The following is a 24,630-nucleotide window of genomic DNA, read 5'->3' as shown; positions in this document are numbered from 1 at the left end:
ATGGAACTATCAACTCTGCTACTCGCAGTGGCCCACCAGGTGCCTTTGGGAGCTCACATGCAGGAGGTGAAAGCAATGGCTTTCTGCTGCTACTGTTCCTGAGCACCTGGTCTGCTAAGGCATTTGCAACCTCAGATCAAGAAGGATCAAGATTGGTAGCCATAGATCGACTTCTCCTCCATAAATCTGTCCAAGCCCCTTTTAAAGCTATCCAGGTTAGTGGCCATCACCACCTCCTGTGGCAGCATATTCCGAACACCAATCACACATTGCATGAAGAAGTGTTTCCTTTTATTAGTCCTTATTCTTCCCCCCAGCATTTTCAATAAATGCCCCCTGGTTCTAGTATTGTGAGAAAGAGAGAAAAATGTCTCTCTGTCAACATTTTCTATCCCATGCATAATTTTATAGACTTCAATCATATCCCCCCTCAGACGTCTCCTCTCCAAACTAAAGAGTCCCAAACGCTGCAGCCTCTCCGCATAAGGAAGGTGTTCCAATCCTTCAATCATCCTTGTTGCCCTTCTCTGCACTTTTTTTTATCTCTTCGATATCCTTTTTGAGATGTGGCGACCAGAACTGAACACAGTACTCCAAGTGCGGTCGCACCACTGCTTTATATAAGGGCATGGCAATCTTTGCAGTTTTATTATCAATTCCTTTCCTAATGATCCCTAGCATAGAGTTTGCCTTTTTCACAGCTGCCATGCATTGAGTTGAGATTCCCATGGAACTATCAACTAAGACGCTCAAATCCCTTTCCTGGTCTGTGACTGATAGCACTGACCCCTGTAGCGTGTATGTGAAGTTTGGATTTTTTGCTCCTATGTGCATCACTTTACATTTTGCTACATGGAACTGCATTTGCCATTTCTTAGCCCACTCACCTAATTTATCAAGGTCCACTTGGAGCTCTTCACAATCCTTTGCGGTTCTCACCACCCTACATAATTTGGTATCATCTGCAAACTTGGCCACCACGCTACCCACCCCTACTTCCAGGTCATTTATGAATAGGTTAAAGAGCACTGGTCCCAAAATGGATCCTTGGGGGACACCACTCCCTACGTTTCTCCATTGTGAGAATTTCCCATTTACACCCTCTCTTTGCTTCCTGTTTCTCAACCAGTTTTTAATCCATAGGAGAACTTCCTCTCTTATTCCTTCATTGCTGAGTTTTCTCAACAGTCTCTGGTGAGGAACTTTGTCAAAAGCCTTTTGAAAATCCAAGTAAACAATGTCCACTGGTTCCCCCCTATCCACATGCCTGTTTACGCCCTCAAAGAACTCTAGTAAGTTTGTAAGACAGGATTTGCCTCTGCAAAAGCCATGCTGACTCTTTCTCAGCAGGTCTTGCTTTTCTACATGTTTTATAATTTTATCTTTAATAATAGATTCTACTGATTTACCAGGAACAGATGTCAAACTGACTGGCCTGTAATTTCCCGGGTCTTTTCTTAAAGATTGGTGTGACATTGGCCATCTTCCAGTCTTCAGGGATGGAGGCAGATTTCAGGGATAAGTTGCATATTAAAGTGGGAAGATCAGCAATTTCATGCTTGAGCTCTTTAAGAACTCTTGGGTGAATGCAATCTGGGTCAGGGGATTTGGTAGCATTTAGTTTATCAATGGCTGCCAGAACTTCTTCCTTGTCTACCACTATCTTCGCTAGTTCCTCGGATTTGGCTCCTAAGAAGCATGGTTCAGGTGCAGGAATGTTCCTCACCTCCTCTTGGGTGAAGACAGATGCAAAGAATTCATTCAGCTTCTCAGCAATCTCCCTTGGTGATGGAGGATGGAAAGGCTTGTGTTGATTAACAGGCAAGACCTTTTGAGTGCTGAAGACAGGATAGACCATACTGATGTCAAGAGCCAAGCTAACAGTTGTTCAGAAGCTGGTTGTACCATAACTATAGTAGCATACATTGCCAAACTTCAGGGCCCGCTGTACCCCGCCATGTCCCTGCCCCACTCGTGCACTGCCGTGCACCTGGTGTGTCACCCCCCTTGCCCCTTGGCACTATGCCACTGCCAAACTTAACTGGGTATTGGGTATAGCAGTTGTAGAAATTGATGCGGTTATCTAAAAAGAAGATGGGGACCACACAAGGGTAGATCGTCGGGGTTGGGGGAGTAAAGGGAGTACTCTTAGTTCTCTCTTGGTGGCATTTATGGTATGGCTCACTCAAAAAGTTACAAATGGACTTTCATGCATTACGCAGAAGGCAACTGGAAGCTTTCAGATGTTGCAAAGTTCTAGTAAACAGCAGAGAGAGGGGAATTGGTGAGATTTCTTTCTTCGGGAGCTTCCACCCAGGCATGTGAAAATGTGTTTCCCTCTGTGGCGGCAGCAGCAAGTGATGTGGGGACTGGGCAGGAACAACATCCACGGACACTGCTTCTGCAACTGTCTCTCCCCTTTTTCTCTGCCATGTCTATGCAAAAGCACAGAGACAGTTGATAATCATGTCTCCTCCCCACCCAGCAGAGCAACTTACTTTCCCCCTTTTTAGCTGAGCTGCATTGTAGAGCTATAGCACAGTTAAGCTGGAAAAAGGGAAAATGTCCATTCAGGGTTCCAAAAGTGTGTGGTGGGAATGAAGAGATTAGTGCTGCTATTTTGAAGGCAGAGCTAAACTTTGTCTCCCTTTTTATAGTGGCTGCAGGTGGAGCATCCACATAGCGATTCTCTAGCTGCAACTGCTTTCCCTTCTCCAATTCCAAACTTTGAACCTGATGAAAGAAATCTGATCCAAGGGAAGACCCTGGGAGAACCATGAGTTATGCTCAGAATGAACACAAGACCATGTGGACTATCTCACAGTCTGGGGTTTCCTGTTTCCATTCTAGGAAAAATCACTATGTGGGGAAAGTTTTGGTAGGCTTTTCAGGTTGGTTAGCTAATAAAGTCCTCTGCTTTGAGATCTCACTAACTTTAGTTTGTCCAAGTGATGGGTGGAACCTCTTCCCATATCTACTCCAGAAATCATGGAAGTATCTAGATTGGGTTGCTTGGTTCTGGCACACATTGATGATAATCACTTCTGCTTTTTAGAGCCCAAACCTGAACAGGGATCTTCTCTTCATATCTCCTACTAGGGTGGAAAGGAGGGCTCCATTTGTGGACTGAAGGAGTTTATGAGTGTTCAGGACAGGTAAATATCAGAAAAGCTATAGTTCCCATGAAATGTGCATGTTTGGCAACATCTTGGACTTCTCTAAAACTTGAGGGTCCTTGACTGAAATATCTGCTACCTCCTATAAGTAAAGTGAGAAATGGTAATAGGAAGGGCTTGATTTGTGAACTACAGGACACAAAATTCACAGAGGCTCTCAGTACACTGGGTCACATATGATGTGGCCCCTGAGGCAGCTGTGCCTCAGTCCAGTTTCAGTTGCGATGGTGCCCGGCTGCTTTGCACAAAGTGAGAGGAAACTGAAACTCCCATTCAGAACCTGAAGATTGCAGTATGATTTTGGTTTCCAGACCCAGCAGCCTCAAAGAATCCTGATCTGAATCTGTGTTGTGCCAAATCCTGAATTATATTGAGTCGCAAAATGCAGACAACCAACATCTGGGGTCTGTATTCTTCCCTCATCTGTATTTTCAGAACAGATCACCTTCACTATCTCACAAAGAGAACCTTGAGTTGTGAAAGCTGGTACGATGGAAAACGTTGTTGGTTATTAAAGGTGCTACTGGACTCAAATTTTGTACACCTTTACCTTGTCCTGTGATAGCAAATATGTGATAGTCGTCGCTATGTTGAAGGTCCAGCTCTAGCTCTTCAATTTGTTCCTGTGTAAGTGGTTCAGTAAGCTTTGGGATGGTGCCTTGAATTACCCAGCCACGCAAACTCTCTGTGCTCCCATTTTTGAGTCATGTGAAAACTGTACACATCAATATAACCCAAATGGGCAGTGGCAACCGTTCCTGATTTCATACCACTGATTCCTATTGTGCTGTTGCAGAGCTCTAGGCTGGACCATGATGTTACAGCACTGGAAATGGGCTGTGGTGATGCGCTAGTAGTCAATGCATCTCTGTCTAAATGTGTTTTTGCTGGTGCAGAGGGCTTTAGGATTGGGCTGCTACAGATACTAAACATTTGATACCTCCAATCAAAACCCCCACAACATGTCGTTTCCAAGTAATGAGGCATAATTTCTTCCATTTACTTTTTTCACACGATGTGCTACTGTCTCAAAAGTGTATAAGAGCTTAACAAGACAGCGCTGCATTTATGAAAAAGCTTTTCTTGCCGACAGTTGCATCCTTCCCAAGGAAACTTTGAATATTCTTGAAAGCATGACCTTCATTCATCCTAAGCTTAAAACTGTTATTGGGTTTTTGAACCTGGATTAGCTTACTTTGACATTAACCCCCCACCCTCCATATACAATTAGATTATGTGTATTGAAATGCTCTGATAGCTATTTTGTGTATATATCAAAACGCAGCACCAGTTTCTTGTATGAATGTGCAACAGGCTTGTGAGTAAATGCTGTTGCTTTGACTTTTTAACTATAGCAGACTTATTAAAAAAATAGGAATGCAACAATTCCCAGGTTTGGTTTTTTTCCTTGATTAATAAGGTTTGTTTCCAAGCTGCTATTCTCCTGGGGTTTCATTTCTTTTCTTTTGGTGGGCTTTGTTACATGTTGTGTTATTGTTCTGTGGGTCGTGGAATGTAACAGCACTGTAGTACAACCTTTTTATCCTATGACAGCACAGTGTAAAATTGGCCAGCCATTTTGCAGGGGAGGGGGACAAAATCACAGTGGGGTTGATTTGCTGCAGTGACTTGGTGACTTTCTTTGATTATTTTTATGCCACGCTAATCAAGACCACTGCTTTCATTACTCATCTAAATTGTTGTATTCCTATAACTCTGAGAGGAACAGAATGTGAAAAAAGAAACCCTCCAAGAATTTGTATCTGCAGGGAAAGGCTGGGGTCCAAAGACCTGTATTAGATGTGCTCAATGGGGTTTTAATATCTTTTTCATTGAACTATCGATACCAGTATTGTATCACCCACTGGACTTATAAAGAGCTTGTTACATGACTGAACAGACTTCTGTCCACAAAACAGAATTCCAGGACAAACCCCCCAACTTTGCACTGTTTGCAGCTAGTTTAACAGTTCTTTGGATCCAGGCCGAGCTCTTCAGGGGCCAATTTGAGAGATGCTGGTCTTTTGACATGAAACGTATGTAAATTTTGATACTGTACTAAAACTATTTTTTTACAATTCACCATATAATGGGGGGTACCAAGCATATGTGTTCATCTTAGCAATGGTAATAAATTATTTAATCTCATATTTTGCTTGTTTGGTGTTGTCTGATATTAGAACTCATGTGCAAGGCAAGTAATGACGAGTTCTCTGCTCCTTTCTGGTTACAGCTGGTGCCAGGCTTTCTGATCCTGACATGGTGTCCTGTTTCTGGTCTGAACAGATACAGTCAAGTTCTATATGTGATGAGTCAGAAGCTAGACCAAAGTATTTTCTGCATGCACAGCTTGCCACAGATTTTCCCAGTGGTGAAATGTTGTGTCTTGAGAATGATTTCTATTTTCGTTCGTTCGTTCAATTTATATACTGCCCTCCCCGTAGGGGCTCAGGGCGGTTCACATCAATAAATACATTAAACCAGCTACCAACTACTAAAACATTTCACTCTCACAAAGTTAAAAACCTATTTTGTTGACAGCGTCAGAAGTTTTCCCCCTTCTCTCTCTTCCCTGCGCCCACGGGAGGCCAGATATTATTTGTAGCGAATATCTGATGTTATCCCAGCTGGCCAAATGCCTGATGGAACAGGTCTGTTTTGCAGGCCCTGTGGAAACTCTGTATGTCCTGCAGAGCCCTGATCTCACCTGGGAGCCTGTTCCACCAAGTAGGGGCAAGGGCTGTAAAAGTCCTGGCCCTTGTTGAGGCCAGCCGGATTGCTTGGGGGCCAGGGATCACCAACAGGTCTGCCTCTGAAGAACGGAGGGTCCTAGCGGGGCAATACGGGGAGAGACGGTCCCATAGGTATGCAGGTCCAAGGCCACAAATGGCTTTAAAGATCAAAACCAAAACTTTGAACATGACCCGGTACTCGATCGGCAGCCAGTGCAGTTGGTACAGGACTGGTGTAATCTGGTCCCTAATTGCTGTTCCCTAAAGGAGCCTGGCTGCCATGTTCTGCATGAGTTTCAATTTCTGGATCATGGCCAAAGGTAAGCCCGCGTAGAGCGAGTTACAGTAATCCAGTCTAGAGATGACGATGGCATGGATCACAGTGGCCAGATCGGGACAGGAGAGATATGAGGCCAATTGCCATGCCTGTCGCAGATGATAAAAGGCTGTTTGGGTGACCTGGGCTACCAACAATAACGATGGATCCCGAATCACCCCAAGGCTCTTGGCGGACAAAGCTAGCTTTAATATCTCGCCGTGTAGCGTAGGCAGGCCAAAGGCCAGCGGACACTCCCCCTGGCCCAGCCACAGGACCTCTGTCTTTGTAGGATTTAACTTCAGCCGACTCGCACTCAACCAACCAGCCACAGCATCTAAGCAACGCTGGAGAGCATCAGGGGCTAAAGTCGAGTTGCCCTCCATTGTGAACATGAGCTGAGTGTCATCCACATATTGGTGGCACTGCAGCCCAAAACTCCGAACCAGACTTACCAGGGGGTGCATGTAGATGTTAAAAAGTATTGGGGAGAGTATCACTCCTTGCCGCCCCCACATATAATGGGGTGTTGTTTGGAGATCTCACCACCCAATGCCACCTGCAGTCCCCGGTCTCAGAGAAACAAGGTCAGCCAACATAAGCCCCATATCCCAATACCAGCAAGGCGGTGGACCAAAAGGTCATGATCTGCTACATCCCTCAGCTTCAAAATTGCTCTCTAACCTAACTTTACATCAGTAATTTGGTATGAAGAAGAAAAAGAATAAGAAGAGTTTGGATTTATATCCCCCCTTTCTCTCCTGTAGGAGACTCAAAGGGGCTTACAATCTCCTTGCCCTTCCCCCCTCACAACAAACACCTTGTGAGCTTGACAAAGCTTATCCAATCGGCTCTGTTTCTTTGTATCTGCCTGAAGATTAACATGGCAAGTTCTGAAACTTCTGGTCTAGTCATGACATAAGATGGTTGGTCTTAAGCTTGCTCCAGGATCTGAAGCTCCAGTTAGTGGTTCAAAGGGAGCCACATGCCTTGCCAAATATTTTGCTTTCCCTATGGAAGACTACATCCAAGTCATGCACCTGTCATAAAGAAACAAAGATGAAATGGTGATCAATAAGAGAAGTCTAAAATGCATTGCAGATAAGTCCCGCAAAAACCAGATTTCTCCAAAAAGAAATGCACTTAGAGTAAACAAACTGCATAAAAATAGAAAAATAAAACAGAAAAAACTTGGAAATAAAGGTGATAGAGAGCAGTAGCTGCTTTGTGGCTATGAAAATAAGACTGAGCTTTTCTTTGTTCTTTGGAGCTGGCAGGGTGCCAGATTAAGACTGGTTAAGACTGGAAAAGAAATACCATAAACGATGGAGGTTTTACTGAATAACAGAAAGTGAAAGAATGGTTTCAGTTTTACTCTATTGTTAATGTGGATGCTTGGTGCACAATAAAATCCCTCTAACTATGGGTAAAGTAAGCATGTGGGTAAAATACAAACATTGCAACCAAGAAATGCATGGCCTGAATGAAACAACATCATGAGAAGTGCTTTCACTGTGCACCATCAGTGGTGAACAGCTAGATGAGGCCACAGTGATGAGGCCCAGGCAGCTGTTGCTGAATGACAAGCAGGCATCTGAGGGAGGCATCAGCTGGGGCATGGGGCAGGGCTTGGGGGTAGAGTGGGGCACAGAGAGGCTGGAAGCAGAGTCCTGAGGGAAGCTGACTCCAAAATGTGAGGTGGCTGACTCCAAAGTGTGAGGTGGCTAGGGAGGATTAAGGTGGTGGAGCCACCCCCATGAAGGTAGCAGGGAGGGACATGGCTAGGGAGAATCAGGATAGAGGAAACTCCAAGTCACACTGGGGAATCTCCCTGTCAGGGACAGAGAGAGCTGGGCACTAGCCTCCTCTCCAGCCAATTCTGAGGCCTGCCCCTTCCAACCTGACCTAGACCCTCACAGGGCCAGAAGGGAGAGCAAGGGAAGAGTGAAGGCTGATATTGAGAGCTTCACAAAAATCTATTATAAAATGTGGACAAAAATTCAACTGTATAGTATACAGTTTAGTCACAGACAATGCTGAATATGTATCCAAGATGAGAAGAAATGTACAAGACCATGAAAAGATTACAAACTAATAATATTTTTATTTATTTATTTATTTATTTATTGTTTCGATTTATAAACCGCCCCATCCCCTGGGGGCTCTGTAGTTGCGGTGCCCATTTGTTGTACCTCCTAGCAAAAGATTTCAGCGTTCCAGAAATAAAGATGAATGTAATTGAAATTGCTAAATACTTTGGTAACAATCATTTTGCAGTAGCAGCTCTGAAATGAATGCGTGGAACCAAGTTAACCCTCCCGCAAGATTGAAATTAAAATAAGTACTCCATAGAATTGCACTGTTCGTACATCATCACTTCCTCCCAAAGAAGGATATATCAGTAATTTTTAAAAACAATTATGCAAGTTAGGCCGTGTCTTCTAGTGTGTGCCTCAGATTGGGCTCAATGCTGTTATTGTTCTTGAGGTCTCAAGGGTAATCGTGGAGTATCCACAAAGGGATGGGTCGAATGAGAGTAGTTTTGGTCACCCAATAGTGCCATTTCCCTTGATGGACCTTTTGTTGTGAGGGGGGAAGGGCAAGGAGATTGTAAGCCCCTTTGAGTCTCCTGCAGGAAAGAAAGGGGGGATATAAATCCAAACTCCTCCTCCTCCTCCTCCTCCTCCTCCTCCTCCTCCTCCTCTTCTTCTTCTTCTTCTTCTTCTTCTTCTTCTTCTTCTTCTTCTTCTTCTTCTTCTTCTTCTTCTTCTTCTTCTTCTTCTTCTTCTTCTTCTTCTTCTTCTCCTCCTCCTCCTCCTCCTCCTCCTCCTCCTCCTAGATTTCTGGGATTTCCTGTGAGGATTCTGACCCTTTCTGGTCCATAGATGTGTTTTGGTCTGAAAGAAAGGGATTGATTGTGTGTGTGTGATTAAGAGATATCTCTCTCAGTAAAATGAAATATTCTGTTGAATACAGAGTTCTTTCTGTTTAACAAAAATGATAGAATTTTTAGGTTAGGGCCTACAAGTAATGTAGTATCTATTTGATTTCCCACCCCCCATACTTGTACATTGTAACTATATTTTTCAAACAGCTGTGGTGCCATTGGTGCTCCATTAGTGGTTTAGATCAGGTGCAACCTAGTTTGGGTTCTTAACCTTCAGAAGAAAACCAGTGATCTAGGAAGTAGGTCCAAAGAGCAAGCTGCTGCCTGTTTGCTAATTAGCAATGGAAAACTCTGCACCTGCAGACCATTGAAGGCAATGGTCTGGGGGGGGGCAAATGGTGCCGGGGTCCCCCCCCAACTACCTTAGTTCAGCCAGCTACAAAGAGATAGGGTACCAACCAATATTAACGATAGGAAAAGCTAGTTTTTTTCAACATAGTTTTTCAGTGTTTCTCATGAAATGTCAATCTCCAATATCATACTGATATCCCAGCTAGTGCTGGGTCTTTCTCCATCCCATCCAGCAGCCACTGAGACTGCAGAAATGCTATGTAAGCACAATTTTTAGGCTCACCCCTTTCCCAACTACAGAGGAGAATTGCATAAATGAACTGGAAATGTTACCATGGGAACAAGATTGACTTGAGTTTCCCAAAGAAATGGACCAAAGCTATAAATATAATAACACATTTCTTCATTAATACAAGACCCAATGAAAAACTACAATGGAACACAAGAGAAAAGCATAAAGAAGAAATTCGCAAAATTAATGAGGCATTGGAAAGATCTTGAATTTGAACTCCCACCCACACTGTACACAGTCAAATACATTTTAAAGAAAAGAAATATGTTTCAAAAAGAAAGGAATACATTTTTAGCCAATACAAACCCACATGAAGAACATTTGGCATCCGTAAAGGTTAGTGCTTCAGGTTTTCTGCTTCCACCTTTTGTTCTGATCCTCAAATTGCTTTCAAAAATTGGCCTTTTCCCCACTCTTAAGTTTTGTCCATTAGGTGAGTTGAGAAATGCTAGGTTTTGAACCCCAAATCAGTTTTTTTAGGAGATAATTGGAATAAATGTCTTTCCAAGTGATAAAAAGACAAAGAAAAAATAAAGACCATTTATGTACTTGTGGTCTGTCCTGCAGTGATCATATACCTTCAGGTCAGATTCTCAGTTGCTCACACGTTTCTCTGTTCCCGAACTTCCTTCACCCCAGATAAGAGAATCTCCATGGTTTCCACAGTGAGTGCCAGTATGGTGTAGTGGTTAAGAGCAGAACACTAATCTGGAGAACTGGGTTTGATTTCTCATTCCTCCACATGAGGTAGCAGGCTTTTGTCTGGTGAACCAAATTTGTTTCTTCACTTCTACGTACAAAATCTGCTGGGTGAACTTGAGGTAGTCACAGTTCTTCAGAACTCTCTCAGCCCCACTTACCTTTGTGGTCTGTTGTGGTAGAGGAAGGGAAAGGAGTTTGAGTCTCTTTACAGGAGAGAAGGAGGGGTATGAATCCAATCTCCTCCTCCTCTCCTCCTCCTAGCAGGTGAAGTGGAACTTTTTCACTGTCTTTCCAGGGAAAGTGAGGAAGATGGCCATGTGTGACTCTCCGGATTTTCTTTCTCCTCCCAACTCCCTCTGCCCACCCAATAGTCCTAGCCACACTGTTCTTTTTATTTTCATGCTGCTGGTCAATAATTCAGTGGATCACTGAAATTAACATGTTTATTGAATGATTGATAGACCAAAGACCTCCCCAAAAGGTGGCAGGCAATTTCTCCAGGGGGAGGTTGCACAGAAAAGAAAGGAAGTGGCAGGTGGGCAAAATAGTGGATTGGACTGGTGCAGCTGAGGACATTGCAGCAGGAGACATCCCTTTTAAATGGAAAACCATGGGAAACCCACTGAGAAGCACACATCCACACCACAAGCAGTTAGAGTACAAAAGCCCCATATATTCACACTGAAGCTCAAACACTGATTGCGATGCAGGGGGGAATTGTTTCCAATGGTCCCCATTTATATTTCCAACAATACCCACACATGAACTCATGAAACTGCTATATACTGAATCAGGCCATTGGTCTATCAAGGTCAATATTGTCTACTCAGACTAGCAGCAGTTGTCCATGGTCTCCAGGCAAAGTTCCTTCACACCACCTGATCCTTGTAAGGGGAGATACCAGAATTGAACCTGGGACCTTCTGCTTGCCAAGCAGATGGTTGATCACTGAGCTATGACTCCACAGAATGAGTACAGCCAGGAATCTACAAAATTGTGCACATGTGGCTTTGAATATACAAAGTGTAGGAATCAAAACTTTTGATAACCCATTGGTAAGGTGGTAATATACTATTTTGACTAATATTCCTGGATATGTGAGCGTCCAGACATGGTGGTCAGGGGGAGCAGAGCCCCAAGGAAGGGTTGCAGGAGGGTTCCCTGTGCATCCCATTGCCCAAGTCACATCTAGAACTCTTTCACAATCTGTGGTACATAAGAGGGACTTGGGCACCTATGCTTCATTCTGCATCTTCTTGCCACCATTTCTCTTCAACCTATACCGCACTGTTTTCTCCCCTGAATGGTTTCCTTATATATCAGCAAAATTATGAGAACAAACCTCTCCAGACCTTTTAGGTTAATGATAACCCAACCAGATGGATAATCTATTGCAGTGATCTAAAAAACTCAGGGGCTGACTCATGCCCACTGGCCAGACGATAGAAAACTGTGTGAACTCAGGGACGTTGTGTGGTTTCCAGGCAGTATGGCTGTGTTCAAATAGAGAAATTTCCCAACCCAGGATTGGCAGTTCTCACAAGAGACGTATGTTACCCTTGTTTCTTCTTGACTGAAATACAGACTCCAGAAACAATGACAGATATTCAAAGCAGGGAAGAATTTGGGGTGCCTGGTACTATCCCAAGAATGTGTAATATTTTTCCTTATGGGTAGTACATGAAATGCTGGATTTTGTGATTTCAATTCTGCCCTGAGGAACAGCAGTTCAGGCATCTGCCATGGCCTTCCTTGAGAAGAATACTTCTCCTTAGTCCTTCAGGGAATATTAGCTCAGTAGTTCGCAAAGTGTCACTTCTCCATATGACCTCTCCAGAAGCATTGCTTGCAGCATCAAAGAGCACAGATGCAAAAACGGTCACATGGAAAACATCCACCACAGATGCTATTATTACTGAATAAATGCTAGGTGAACAAACAAATTCTATAATGATTCTCTAGCAATGCTTCAGTGCTAGCAAAACTACAATAATTTCCCACTCCAGTCCCCTTCTGTGGAGATGTCTTAAATAAGCAGCAGGTTATCTCTCCCCGCATCCCCCCTGCAAACATACAGTTAACAGTAAGGGGTTGTATATATGCAAAAACTCTGAAAGAGCAAAGAGCATTTTGTGCACATGAATTCAAAAAATGAATTTCTCAGTTGCAATAGAATGTGGTATTAACCCAGAATATTGTTCCCTAAAAATGTCAGCTTTCAATTTCATTTTTTATAAGAGGCATGCTTCTAATCCATATGGCTGTGACAATAATCTTGAAGATACTAGGGAAGGGCCAGATGAAATCCCACATTCAGTAACAAAACTTGACCTTCAGTAATCAATCAATAATAAAGGGAAACTTCAGGGTGAAGCTGCTGATTTGAAATCCTGATGCAGATCTGACATTGTCAGACTTGGGCTCAATAGAGACTGGAAATAGTTAGCCTACTACAGAAAGTAATTATCCCTTTATAGACATTTATATTTTATTTATTTATTTATTTATTTATTTATTTATTTATTTATTTATTTATAACCTTTAATGGCATAGGTTTTATGTTTATTATTGTTTTGTCAACACCTCACCAATTGGGAATGATCCACACACTCCAGCTTTTCTATGCTTTTGATTGGGTCTCGTTTTCCTTTGCCCTCATTTGTGAACATACCAGTCTTTTGGACTGATAGGCTTTCATTGCAATAACATTCACACTTCCTATTCTGCTTCTCTTTATGTGTTGAAATATGCCATCAAGTTGCAGCCAACTTATGAGAACCCTGTAGGGTTTCAAGGGAAGAGACTAGCTGAGGTGGTTTGCCATCGCCTGCCTCAATATAGCAACTCTGGTATTCCATCCACGTCCTAGCCAGGGGCTGAGACTGATTAGCTTCTGAGATCTGATGTGATCTGGCTAGCCTGAGCCATCCAAGTCAGGACGCTCCTCTTTGTACCCAGATACATATTTCTGCTGACTGAGTGTAACACTTCTTGTGTTTGATAAAATGGGCTCAGTTTTAAAAAGCACATTACATTTGTGAGTCACCTAAGACAGGGATCCCTAACCCAGTTGAGTCTATGAAGACTTGCAATTTTAAGAAGGGATAACGAACACTACCACAAAATAGGGCAGCGTCAGTCACAAAATGGCTCCTTCAGTGGCAGAATTGGATGTTTCCTTTGGGGTAGTGGTTCTATTTAGTTCAGTCTTCAACCACAGTGGGCCTTTGTTAGAGGTTGACAGGCCTAGAGGTGTGAGAAAATGTATTTCTATAGAAGGACAATTCAGAAGTGTTACAGTCAGTCTGAGTCAGATACAAGTTACAGATTCTCATCAACTGCAGGGTGCTTGATTGAAATAAGAACTGCATCATGCACAGAGAAAAGGCTTCAATCCAATGCCATTTTTGAACCTGAAATAGTCCTGGGTTGTTGTTTGACTCACTGGGGAAACCCATGTTTCCCCAGGAAGGCATGACTTTTCTCCAATGGAAAGAATAATGCATCCTGTGACTAATTTCAAGTGAAAAAAATGTTAGGAGGGTTGATGCCCCTTCTATGTGCCATGGTTCAAGAACACAGAACCCAAAACTCATATCTGCTCATATCAGGATGGGAATCCTGGACCTAACCTGTGTACTGCATAATGTATGAATCAATCATCAGTCAGTGGATATGGAGTAACTGGAATCTCCCTGTATTTTTTTCCTGTTCCGCTGAAGATCTTTTGGATATTATTGTCAAGATTCAAGAAGCAGATGAGAACTGGGGTTACAAAGCACCCTGAATAAAGACACTGGGCCCACATACCTCTTCTGGTATGTTTTGCTTGCAACAGCTCATCTGAACATGGACTTCTGAAGGTGTCACCCTGGCAACAGGTATAATCAGCAAGGGCCATTCAGGTGCACCCGCAGTGGGGGGAGGGTCCTACTTTATGAAACAGTCTATCTGAGATTATTAGGATGGCCCTCTTTCATTTCACACTTCTATCTTTTCACAAAATGTGCATAACATGATTGTCCTGGAAGCATTCTTGTAGAAGGAACACAGCTGTGGTGTATTGGATCAGCTAAGGTGGGGGGTGGGGGGGCTCTTACTAAGGATAAAGTTTTTTCTACACTGATTGTCTTGCTATCTGAAACAGAGCTCTTTGCATCTGCTGTTTTAGGTTTTTGTTTGTTTGTTTGTTTGTTTTCCCTTTGTTGTACCATCTCAGCTCAACTACATTATTTCACTAGAAATCTTTGCTGTTAGATTCATATGTTATCATATCTATTAATCTGCTCACTGATTGCCTGATGTTATCTTATTTTGTAATCCATGTACTGATGGACTGAAAGGTTTGATCATAGTTGTAATCTGCTTTGAGTCCCAGTGAGAAAGGCAGATCTAAATTAAAATAACATAATGAAGGAGAAGGAGGAGGAGGATGCAATGGCTCTCATGGATACATGCTAGGAATTACTGCTTTAAGGCTTGTTATTTTGCCTGCAGCTGACCAACCCCTTGAAACTGGCCAAAGCTTTAGATGTGGAAGATGAAACAAACAAATCCTTGCTTCTTCAGAACATCCTATTATTTGCACATAATGAAAGCTCTTCAAATCTGTATCTTCTTCCTCCTTATTTAAGAGCCCCTGCTCTGTTCTTAGTTCAGTGATGCTGCAAACATTACATGTAACTGATGCTTGAAACAAATCAAAACAAAACAATGGAGGGGGCAGCCTAGCCTTTAATTTAATTTTATGGCCCAGAAATGGCTTATTACTATAAATTAAGTTTCTGGAAACATGTTCATTTTAACTGTCTTGCTAAAACATTTAAAAGGAAACATTTATATAAAAAAGGAAGATGAATAATTCATCTCATTCTCCACAGATCGCATTAATTAATTTGAAAAGAAAGCAAAACATTTAGAGTGCTGTGACTTTGGGGCTGATTCTATGATGAGGCATAGAGAGAGGATGTTAGGATGTTTAGCCTGGAGAAGGAAATTAGGCTCAGAAAAGCATAGGCTGACAGACTGCAAGCATTCAAAAGGATGTGCAGAAGGAAAAGTGAAAGATGAACACTATGCATATAGATATATAGTCATTTGAAGCGGTTTCTAAGCTGCCATCTTAACCCAATAGCCAGCGATATCATCCAATATTGAACTGAGCAGATTTGTAGTGTGATCCTCCCAATCTGAGAAACATAAGCCTATTTTTGATTTAGGTCCAGATTAATTCACATTTGGGTGCAGCTCACAATGAGTTCAATTTCAGCCCCTCTCTGGTCACTAGTTGACCTTCCCTGCCAGTTCTCCCTTTTCATATTTGAGGGACAGCCTCTGTCTGTGTAGACAACCTCACCCCCTTCTCCAAGTTTCCTCCTACTCTTAGAACCAAAATAGGTGTCCATCCAATCTATGGATACTGCCATCATTTAAAAGTCTAATAATTGATTTGAGAATGTTGTGAGGGGTCAACCCTGATTGTCCCCATTTCAAATGCTGAAATGGATGCATACACTAACTGGACACTTTGTGTGTGTGTATGTGCGTGTGAAGTGCCATTATGTTACTTCTGACTGAGGCAGCCCTATGAATTAATGACCTTCAAAATGACCTGTAGTTAACTGCCTTCCTCAGGTCTTGCATGCTGAAAGCTGTGGCTTCCTTTATTGAGTAAATCTATCTCATATTGGGTCTTCTTTTCCTGCTGTCACAACTTTTCCTAGCATTATTGTATTTTATCTGCTTTTCATCCAGAAGGCCCAAGGTCCAATATCCAGTTGAAAGGATCGGATAGTAAGTAATTTGAAAGATGTCTACTCGAAACCAGTGAAAACTGCTGCTGATCCTAGAAGATAGTACTGACCTTGACTGACCAATGGTATAAGGCAATTCCATGTGCTCTTGTATGCATTCAACAGTCTTTTCACTGGTGACATTGAACTTTTGGCAAGGCCTGCTAAAAAAGGTGCAAAAAGGACCTTCCTGGCAAGGAGGAGCAGTAACCTCCAGGTGTGCCTTGGAATTCTCCCAAAATTGTAATCGATCCTCAGACTAAAGAGATCAGTTTCCCTGAGGAAACATCAACTTTGGCATCACATTTCTGTTGAACTCCCTCCTAAAGTTCCACCCTCCTCAGACACTATCCCTACATTTCCAGGAATTTCCAGGAATATGGTTGGCCACTGTTAGGGCAAATTTTTGGAATGTGTAAGACCTTTGAAAATTAAGCTGCATCCTTGCTGATTGCAGAAGCTGCTGAATTGCATTGTCAGGATTCTTGTCCCAGATGCATAGGCAACAAAGCCAAACTAATAACAAGATTAAATTAGTAGACAGATGCAAGGAGACCCTGGGCTGACCTGAAGTATCTGACACACTCCTCATGGGAGAGCTGGTCCTTCAAATAGACTGGCCTTAGAAGGCATGCGTAGAAGCATATTCCTAGCCAATGTAGTTGTTCCAAAATGGCAGTAATATGCTTTCCTTAACATATTCTAAGTAGGAGTTGAGAGAGGGAAATCAAGAGGAAGCATCATGGCTGAGCCAGAATGTGAATTCTGGTCTCCACAGGTTAATTTCAACCTTCTAAATTCCACACTGACCTGACTGTTGCTCCCCCTCCTTTTGATGGCTGCCAGGCTATGTGGCAACTTAAGGAATGAGATTGAGGAGCAGAGGAAGGAAATGACAGTGACTCTCTGATAACATCTTTTGCTTCTTTCTCTTGCCTTGTCTCTGCTGACATAAGCATGTGTCTCATCATGTTCAATTAAAAATTACATCTCATCCCTTCAGCATTGCCTCCTGAACGATTTATAGATATATATGTTAATGAAGTTGTTCAGTTGAGATTGGAACTCCATTTTAGAAGACCACAACTGATGACAATGCACAGGAAATGGATATGTTTCTAGCAGCCCAGAAGCAAATGGGTGAAACACGAGAGTGGAAGCTATTGCATAACTCCCCTGCCACTTAAACCCTGTTTACCTTCTGGCCAAATGCAGTTAAATTCATATCCAAGAAGGCATTTTTGAAGATGGAAATAGACAATAATTAGTCTTTATCCCCCCTCCTTTTTACATTGTCTGATAAATCTTTATGCATTCCTTTCTCTTTATTACTATAACCTGGTGACTATGCTGAAAATCTAGGATCACTTTTCACTTTAGGGTGATATTGTTTTAACAAAAGTTGTTTTATAGCAAAGAGTTAGGATTAGGTGTTCTCAGTTTTTATTAATTGATATTAGTAATTTTAGCATTGTTATAATAATACATTTTAATTTTCAGTTTTACATAATATAAAAGAGCTGGACCAAATTCAGATGCTTCTTATGATAACAAAGCACTAGGTATTAAAATGAAGCAGAAAATATATATCATTTTTTAAAAAGAGGAATGTAATTGTATGTGGACAAATAGATATTCAGTTTTATCTAGTTTAGACCATGAGGTGAATGCCACCCTAGCATCAACAAAGAAGTAAGTCACAAAGAAAATGATAGTGTTAAAATTAATGATTACACAATTCTTGTGGAACAAATAGATCTAACAGCGAAGACAACATGACTAAAAATTAAATAATATATACACCAAATTAGAAGACTTATGTAACTTAGCTTATAAGAGTAACTTCAGGCAGGCCCTTGTTAAGAATGTGGCTATGAGCTTGCAGCGCCCAACCACTTTTAACTGCACTGGGAAATGAGTACACAATTTGGGGGGTGGGGGACATTTTCAACAGCAAAAAAGCATGAGAGTAATAATTTGAAAATCCATACCTTTACCTCCTTCTCAGAATAACAGTATCAGTGGCTGAACATTTTTTTAATCATACAACCACCTAACATGTCATTCCACTTTTAGATGCTGTTCTTCTAAATGCAAATGTGTGGAAGATGTCTGGGTGATGTAATCATGAGGCCCTGTTCAAGCCTGTCTTGATCAGCCTTCTTATTCCTCTGGAAAAATCCCATCTGTTTAATTACATTTAGGATACAGAATGGGTGACACCTGGCTTGACATGTGAAAGGGATCTGGGAATCTTACAGCCCCATCGAAGCGACAGGACTGGATATTGATGCTGTCCTGCTCAATTTATACACTTCCCAAAGGTTTCTGACTAGCCACTTTTGGAACCTGTTATTAAAATTTTTGGATCCCACCACTGACCCCTCCCCCCAAATCTGGATTATGCCATAAGTCTTATACACTTTTATCCAAATATCCATAAGACCATTCCTTATAATGTGGGCATCCTTTACATTTGAATGTTTCATCTGTCCCACTTTCTCTGTCCATAAATAGCTGTGAATTCCAACTTTTAACTCTGCAGTTTCCAATTTAATGATTTTTTGTTCTGGTTTTTTTTAATCCAGTCCAAAATCCATACCAGTCCCACTGTTTGGTAATATAATTTAATAGTTGGTACTGCCAGCCCTCTTTTTTCCCATCTTGTAAAACATTAAATCTGATTCTGGGTTTCCTGCCATTCCAGATGAATTTATTTATATGAGTCTGTCATTCTTTCAAAATTTGTCTTTTATGTAGATTGGAATCATTTGAAACAAAAAGTCCAGTTTTGGTAGAACACTCATCTTCACAGTAGCTATTCTTCTCAACGATGAAATTTTTGATTTAATCCATCTCTGCACATCTTTTATATTCTTCCATGTTGTTATATAATTATCTTTAAATAATGTATCATTTTGTCCATCCAAATTAATTCCAAGATATTTAATTTTCTTTGAACTAATATCTCATCCAATAATTTTGCCAATATCCTTTTCTTTTTGTTTTGTTACAAATTTCAAAGAAATGTTTTCTTTCTATTAATTTTGTATCCTAAATAATAACCAAATTGTTCTATTTGCTTCATCAAATATTTAATTGACAGCTGTGAATTCGTGATTAGTATTACATCTGCATAACTTTCCACCTTATATTCTTCTCCATTTACACTTAAACCTTTGACTCTTTGATCTTTTCTAAACTATGTTGCCAAAACTTCCAGTCTAAGAATAAACAACAATTGAGTTAATGGATGGCCTTGATGTGTTCCTTTTGCAATTTGTAGTTCCTCTGTAAAAACACGATTTATTAACATCATTGCATGTTGATTTCTATAGATGCTTTGTATTCAGTTAAAGTATCTTGAACTACATTTTAAGCTTTCCGTTGTCTTTAATGTAAAAGTCCAAGAGATATTATCAAAGGCTTTTTCTGTATCTAAAAATATGACTGCTACTTTCTTTTTTCCTTTTGTCAAACTACAAAGCATCAATTACAAATAGTACATTATGTTTCCATGAATTAACTTATTTATGCACATTCTTAGTCTGGTCGCCATGATTGTTGTAAACAATTTATAATCCACATCCAGCTCCGATATAGACTGTGTAAGACTGTAGTAATTCTGGATCATTCTGTAAGACTGTGGTAATTCTGGATCATTCCTTTCTTTATGAATCAGTATAATATGAGCTTCTTGCCATTTTGGTGGTAACTTTTTCTTCACTTATCTCATTCATCACTTCTCGTAATGGCATGATTAACTTATCTTCTAAGGATTTATAATTTTCTGCTGTTAAACCATCTGCACCTGGGGCTTTCCCTTTTTTTCAGTTCTTTTATAACTTGAAATAATTCTTGGATTGTAATATTTTGGTTCAGTATTTTCCTGTGATCCACTGTAAAACAAGCTTTACTTGTTTCCCAAATTGTGATAGCAGACATTTCTTCAGTCCTGTTATTTTTTGTATGTCTTTCATATATTTTTCCACTATATCTTCTTGTAGCAAAAGATTGTCATTTAATCTCTATCTATTCCCCCATCTTATTCCACTGCCGTGTCATTTCTATTGGATTATGATCCACAAATGTTTTCAGGAGTATATCAACCTGTTCTAAATTTGTAAAGAATGTTTTAGAAATTCAGGACATATCAATTTTTGAATAAGTTTTAAGTCTATCAGAAAAAAAGGTGTAGTCTTTTGTACTGGGTTTTTTATTTGCCAGGGATCCACTAAGTTCAAAATTTCTATTTATATAAATACATTTTTTTTTCAGAAATTTGCCTTTTATCACTTTTTAGATTCATATTTGTTAGGATCTATTACTCCATTCATATCGCCAAATATCATTATATCTCCGTTTTGAAAGTTCAAAATAGTTTGAAACAATTTTTCAAAAAAGTTCTCTCTGGCATTGTTTGGAGCATATATGGTTGCCAAAGTATATATCTTGCCATCTGATAATTTAATCTTCGGTAAATATATATCTTCCATCTAGATCTTTAACATTTTTGAGAATACTTATAGTTTGATTTTTTTATATAAATAAGTGAACAAATATTGGAAAGAAATACACACAGAAATCCAAAACAATTGAAAAACAACTTCCAAATGGGTTCAAAGACTTTATTATTGGGAATTCCACCAGAAGAACTTACCAGGAAAATTCCAAGAACTATTTCTGTATTTATCAACACCAGCCAGAGTGGTATTGGCATATAGCATATAGATGGAATGCAGTAACTTGCCCAGACCGGGAAATGTGGGAAGAGAAGATAAGAAAATATGCAACAAGTGCAAAGCTCATTAGTCTTGTAAACAGATGACCAAAGCAAGAATTTCATGAAAAATGGAAATTGTACTTCTTGTATTATGCTAATATGTCTTAATAATGTTCTTCTAAAATAAGAAAGGTAGCTAAAAGAAATGGGATATAGTGCCTTATACTAATATTGATGTTTATCGACTTTAATGACAGAACCAGTATATTATTACTAGCTGTTGCTTGATTTGTAGTTAACATAGTTAATATGATTAATGCTTAGCAAATATTTTTTAAAAGAAGACTAAACTTAAGAATTATATTAGTTCAATAATGATTGACAAGAAAGGCTTTTTATACTTAGAATATAATAAATGTCAGGATTCTTCATATATATGTAAAGGCTTTTATATCTATTTTTATATTCTGCTATTTTTTTAAAAAATATAAAATTATATAAAAAGAATGACATTGTACAGTCAAGCTTCTGCTCCCTTCTCTACCTCAGCATAGGCATCAGAGGCTATCTACTGTAGCTGTTTAAGTACTTCATATGAGAAGCAGAAAAAAGAAAGTCAAATGGAAGCTCAAGGGACTGAGAGAGAGAATCACATGTCCCTTCTGCTCACACAGCTATCAGTTCAAAAGGGCTGATGCCTGGAAGGGTTTTTGCCTGAGGGTGCCAAGCGCATTGGTGGTATGGAGTCTCACACTTCGTAGTTCTGTATTCAGAAACCTCTAGTGGTTTATGGGGGAACCTCTAACAATTTAATAGATTTATAGGTTCAACAAAGAGAATGAAAAAAAAAGATTTACTGCTTCTCTGTGTTTCCTGTTTTAGAGCTGGCTTAAGGCTGCAGTAATCATGGGAGGGGAGCAGGTCTGCACTAAATGAAATGTTCAGCTCTGCATCTTTCTGATCTGGCATGGTTAGAGATACACAGAGGACTTTAGAGAATGTGGCCAGGGGGTTGGGTGCTTGGACCACCATTTAATTTTATTTCAGGGTAGTCAACTCCTGTTTGGGAAATTTCTAGAAGTTTGGGGGTGGAAGATGGAGATAGCATGATTTGGGGAGGGGAGGGATCTGAGAGATCAGTATAATTCCATGGAATCCATCCTCCAAAGCAGCCATTTTCTCCAGGTGAACTAATCTCTGTTGTCTAGACATCCTTGAGCACCACAAAAAACTATTTTTGCTCTGCTCACAGTTTCCCCAAGAAGGAGTTACTTCATTTTTGCCAAATGGCAGTTTAGGAAATAACTTTGCAAAATGAATGGAGAGTTCCTTCATCAGCTCCATTCCCAACAGGATATCTGACCTGGCGAGAAGCTGATCACTTCCACAGAACAACTGAATGCTCGCAGTAGAGTTGTCAGTGGATTCCTCATATGTGTGCTGAACTCCTCCTCTGAGAAAATGTGCTAGCCATATTAAAACTCAATTTACTTCTCTCCTTGGATATTTTGTCCAAACATGGCCCTCCAGTTCTGTTTTGAAAATTCTCTTTGGGTGAAATTCAGAGGTAACTTTAACTTGACCATTGGCCACATCTCATTCTCATCTAAGGCAACTAGGGGAAAATGCCTGTGGTTGTTGGAATTTACCCACTGACAGGCCAACCGGGCTCACTGCAACAGGGTGGCTTCAGTTTTTGGCAAACAGCCACATATGCTTGTCAAATCTTGTTTGAAAACTTGCCTAAAACAAGATCCTTTCCATGATAACTTATTCATATGAATACACCATGGCATGCAAGGGCTCTCTTTCCCCATGGCTACCATGTACCCAAATGGCTGTGTAACTCAGCTGTCTCTAGAAGAGTGCACAAGCAATCCTTGGCTGGCAGAAAGGAGCACAAAGTGCACTTTCTCCCAGCATTTCACGGGCCCTTTTGCAGACATACTCTGACTGACCCATGCAGCTACCTCACAATCTAGAGTTCAGGCACTTTCATATCCATCACTCCACGCATATCACAAGGGAGCTCATCTCATTCTCAGCTCTTTCTTGCAAAGCTTTCACAAGGCTTTTTGATATATCTCCCTCCAAATTCATCATGCTTTCTGTCTGCTATGAAAAGGCAGTGCTAGGCCGCCAGATTCTTTTAGGCTCCTGTTTTAATTTCTCCCCAGTCCTGCTCAGTGCTTGAGAAGGTTTGGTCATGATGACTTTGAGACTCCTTTCAACTCCACATGTCTATGACCATTAGTGAGGCTGCCAAATATAACTCCTAGACTCAGGAGACAGACTATGACAGTTTATGATGCGCTGTGCTTCCACTCTAAGGTGAACATTATAACCCAAGAGTTCCTATATGGCTCAAATTGTAACCATGACTAAAGAAAAACTCCCTGCCAGCCATCTGCTTCTTTGGCTGTGGCTCTTTCCTAGCCTTAAACAGTGTCCAGCAACATCTGAGATGGTAGGAAGCCTCTCTCAGAGACTCCAGGACCTGGGATGCAGCAGGAAAGACATACCCAGGGAAGATGGGGAGGAGGGAAAAGACAAGCAGCCCAAGCAGTCAGCCTGGTCATGGTGCTGTTACCCTGCTGCCCCATAGAGGTGTAGGGAGGTCTGCAATGTGAAAAAGCCTCCCCACAGCTGAGAAGCCTCTGTGGGGCTCAATAGACTCTATGGGGCTCGTAGACTTCTATGGGGCTCAAAAAGGTGGTGTAAGTCTCATGTCTTGGCTGCTGGTATAACACGGCGAATGGCTGGAAGGAAGCCAACTAATGTTGGCTCCTCCTGTGTCCCACCTCTGCTATGCTGGTGGTGGCTGGGATGCCGGTGCCATGTTCAGTGCCATGTCCCAGCACTGGGGAGGGCTGCAGCAGCAGTACTCCAGCAGGTTTGCCCCTCCACCAGGGCAACTGCCCTGGGATGGGCAAATCCTCTGCTGTCATCGCATGCCACTTCCATGGGTAGATTTGTCTCCCCTTTGAATGGGGCTGAAACACACATACTGACTCCTTCCTTTGTGCCCCAGCAGCAGCAACCCAACTAGCAGTGGATCTTTCACTGGGTGTAAAGGATTCTTGGAAGTACAGCAGGCAATGGGGGAAGGGATTCAGAAAAGTAATCAAGAGTGCCACATGACTTTTAAAGTTCAAAATTGCGATGGGAGGGAAGCTGTATTCCATTGAAGTGGCGGCTAAGGTGATGTGTGTAGTCATTAGAATGGTACACTAGGAACAGGGAGATTCAAACCATGTTTCAATCATAAAGCTCACTGGATGACACTCTTGTACCTACCTAACAAGGTTGTTGTGGAATTAACATCCATCCATCCATCCATCCATCCATCCATCCATCCATCCATCCATCCATCCATCCATCCATCCATCCATCCATCCATCCATCCATCCATCCATCCATCCATCCATCCATCCATCCATCCATCCATCCATCCATCCATCCATCCATCCATCCATCCAAATATGCCATCTTTTTTTGATCACAGATGCTAACACATGTTAAATCTTTTCAGTATACCATATGAATGATTAACATTGTGTATTTTCCAACTGAATCCTTGCTTGTAACTAAGATGAGCAGCTGCTGAGAAGAATAATAGAAGAGGGAATTTTTACTGCAGTGGCTTCTCTCAGCACCAC

At 41.2% G+C, this 24,630-nt stretch overlaps 1 protein-coding gene across 2 annotated transcripts in view; it reads left to right on the top strand.

The window, feature by feature from the left end:
- The window catches only part of CCDC85A (coiled-coil domain containing 85A), a 357,640-nt gene that overhangs the window by 273,211 nt on the left and 59,799 nt on the right, over positions 1-24,630 (top strand). The window lies entirely within an intron of this gene.

Source organism: Sphaerodactylus townsendi, linkage group LG01, assembly GCF_021028975.2.
Source record: "Sphaerodactylus townsendi isolate TG3544 linkage group LG01, MPM_Stown_v2.3, whole genome shotgun sequence".
Lineage (NCBI taxonomy): Eukaryota > Metazoa > Chordata > Lepidosauria > Squamata > Sphaerodactylidae > Sphaerodactylus > Sphaerodactylus townsendi.
The sequence above is the reverse complement of the archived record's forward strand: the minus strand, read 5'-3'. Positions and strand labels throughout refer to the sequence as shown.